The following is a 3,619-nucleotide window of genomic DNA, read 5'->3' as shown; positions in this document are numbered from 1 at the left end:
AATAAAATAAATGTGGATATCTTACATCTCTGAGATAATATATGCATCCCAAAGTTTCAAAGATCATTGTCACTCATTTGAACACAAATAGAACACTAAAATCTGAAATTGCTCTGTAAAATTGCCCATGATCTTAATAATTTCAAGATGATGTTCCAAATGGGACTTCCATAGAAAAGTATATAAATATTATATTTTTAATTTCACATTAAAATTTCTATACATACATAAAAACAGATTTGGAACTAGATTGCACATCTGGAACTATTTCATAAACTGGATTAGACCCTCCTGAGAATTCAAAATGCATTACAGACTTAGTTTAAATTTTTAGCTTAATTATACTTCTCATTTTTTATAAGAAGCTATGCTTTGAGATTGGACTGTCATCAAAGGCATATGGTTAAGCAAATGTGTGAAGAAATACATGGTTTCAGAGTAAAACATTAGCAATATATGTGCAAATGAATATTATACGTGTCTATACCAAAGCAAGCATATGCTTTAAATAGTTGGTATTTCTCCTTCTAATCACAGAGTCATTTTGGTTCTCTGAAGAAGCCCTACTCCATTTAGCTTGGGAGCTCAAGAGATATCTTTTGTATTAGCCAACAACATGAAAAGCAAAAGTGAAAACAAAACTATTCCTGACAGATTAAATCCATAGTACCTCATATAACAATGCTGACACTGAAGGTCTATGGAAAATATCTTCATATTTACTTCAATTACTTTATTTGAGAAAAACTAGTTGGGGCTGGACAAAAGAAGCTACAAAACTACATGTGTGTACAAATGTAGAGGATGAGGAGCTCCACCTTTACCTTAACACTGTTAAACGTTCCCGAGATTCAGATATTACAACATTATCTGCTGTATAACTTAAAGGGATTTAAAATAAGTTTTGTAAGGTGTGAAATATTAGAAACAAATTCATAAGGATATTATTTATGGACTCATTTGAAAAGAGATTTTGCTTCCAGATGTCTAAATGATCATCATAGCGAATCTGCAGAAACACAGAAGAGTGGTGCAGGAGTCCTAAATCTTTAGGTATTTCCCTTTATATTGTATTACGATTATTCTTTAATCCTTACTCATTTAAACACCCTTTCCTGTGTATTTTATTATTAAACTAACTCACTGGGGATTTCTTTTAATACAGAAAATCAAAAGAACTGGAAGAAAGTTTATCTCCACTTCCTTCCAGAGATAAGGAGTTTGCTTTTATGAAAAGGATGTAAGTTGTCACAGAAACACGATGAAGGCAAACTCCTTCCTTAGAATTCTGGATTTTTATGGAGAAAACAGACAAGAGTGAATTTCTCTCAATTCTTGGGAACTTTTTCAAGTAACTTTACTCTAAGTAATTACAACTAAAAAATGCCAGGAGTCTGAGAGATCTGTGAACATACGATCTCCACTGGTTACAGAAATAATTAAACCAAGGAAATGGTTGAGAAGATGACAGCTTGATAACTACAAAATATAGGAAAACTTTGAGACTTGTAAGAAAAAAAATGAATACAAGAATTTTGAAATCATTCTCTTGAACAATGCCTTAAGTAGAAGAAAAAGAGGAGTTGTTTAGAGGCTTTTCAAATCTTGACCCAAGATACTGCATGGCTTAGAAAACTGTAGAAGATGGTTGGAAAGAAGTGAGGGAAGGGAAGGAAAAGTTTGCTGTTGCTAACTCCAGTTTTTATAAACTTTCACCTCACTGTTACCTAGATGAAACACAGTAATGGATATGATGGAAAATAAAAGAACAAGGAGAAAAGAAGTCCATGTGATGAGTAGAGTAGATAAATAGACAGTAGGCAAATAAATTATCAGAAAGAATCCACTGGATCACTACTAATAAAAGCCTACATTGTAGGGAAAGAAATATTAACTTATCATACAGAAAAATACCTACAATGAAAACCTATAAAAATAAAAGTCAAATGAACAGTAACAGTAGGGACACATAGATTGTCCTCAAACTGTTGTGAAAGAACTTTTATATTTTGCAGTTTTGTTTTTCTTGTGCTGATTTCAAAACATCATCACTTGCCACTTGACCATGAAAAAATATCTGCTGATTGCAAATGTTGTTTTTATTTAATCAGATGAGGGGATGAGATGAGAGCCGTTCTCAAGCCTACCTAGCGTTTTCTGAACTTTCACTAACTGGTTCAATTCAGCTCTTCTGTCCCAAACTCCTTTCTAAGCTGGCTGATTCAAACCAGCTTCTTTTGTATTCTGACTGAATTGCTCTTCCTGGCCTCAAACTAATTCTGGCAATATGTTTTAATCTCTGTCTCCTCATTCTCTGGCTCATTTTCTCTTCGCCTTTGTCTAGCTTGTTCTCTCTGTAACCTGTTTCTGTAAAACTGTTCAGTTTGGTTTCAGGGGGAAAAAACTCTCGGCAAAAAACCTTTCTTTCTCTGCGCTGCTTTTAAGAAGTCTTTCTTTCCTGTCATGTTCTTGTGAGAGTTGAACGCATCCTATATCTGGTTCATTCGGTCATCTTTCTCTGATTTGTCACTTTGCCCCTCAATCAGACTTAACTTTCAAAGATGGCTATTTCTTTCTATAAACTAACCTTACCTTCATTGTTTGGAATTAAAGGTGTGTATTAAAGATGTGTCTGCGTTCCAGCCAGCTCACACAATAATCCAGCGCATGTCTGCATTCCACTCAGATCACATAGACCTAGAAAGTCTTTAGATGTGATCCCTTGCCAGAGGAGCCATGCTGCTGGGTTAAAATTCCTCTACAGATGATTAAAACTTAGCCACAAATAGTAACAAAATATTCTGTTTTTTAAAACTCAATATGACAAAAAATGTATTCGTAATTATTGACCTTCAGTCCTTGAGCTCTCACTCCTAGCACCTACTTTGTCTAATAGCTAATGCATTACAAGCTAGGGGAACAGACTCAGTGTTTAAAGACTGAGTTGCTGACCAGAGGTTTGGTCTGATAATTAGTAAGTGCTTCTAATGGTCCTCACCTGAGGAAAAGTTCAAACACATCTGTTTCTAAAGTACTTGAAATGTTCTACTTTTTAATTTTTCTAAATTTTCCAAAAGAGACAAAATTAAATCTGGGCACTTGGTGCTGTCCAATGCATGATACGGGGTAGAACAACTGGTAAGCCAAAAGGGAGGTATGCTCACAGGACAAAAGAAATAGTTCAATCTCTATTAAGACACAATGAATTGAACAGGTGTAAATTCTAGCACAAAGTATACATGGTATATGTACTGACATATATGATGAAAATTATAACAATATCAAATAGGTGTGAGAGTTTAAAGAGCAATTATTAGGTATAAAAAGAATAATATCTAAAAGAAAGAAGAAAAGATATTGATAGATCACATGATGAGCACGGCTGGAAAACAAATTATTGAGCAGGAAATCAGACTTAGCCATATTTCATAAGACAGGAAGAAAACTAAATCTGTATTAAGTTCAGTGAAGACAGAGAGAGAGATGGAGAGTTCTGGAGACAATAGACAAAGAATAGAAATATCTGAAACAGTTGAAGGAGAAAGACGGCAAGTGGAAGGAAGGAAGGAAGGAAGGAAGGAAGGAAGGAAGGAAGGAAGGAAGGAAGGAAGGAAGGAAG

The sequence above is a fragment of the Psammomys obesus genome, unplaced genomic scaffold (genome assembly GCF_907164565.1).
Source record: "Psammomys obesus unplaced genomic scaffold, mPsaObe1.curated_primary_1811, whole genome shotgun sequence".
Taxonomy (NCBI): Eukaryota; Metazoa; Chordata; class Mammalia; order Rodentia; family Muridae; genus Psammomys; species Psammomys obesus.
Note: the sequence above shows the minus strand (reverse complement) of the source record.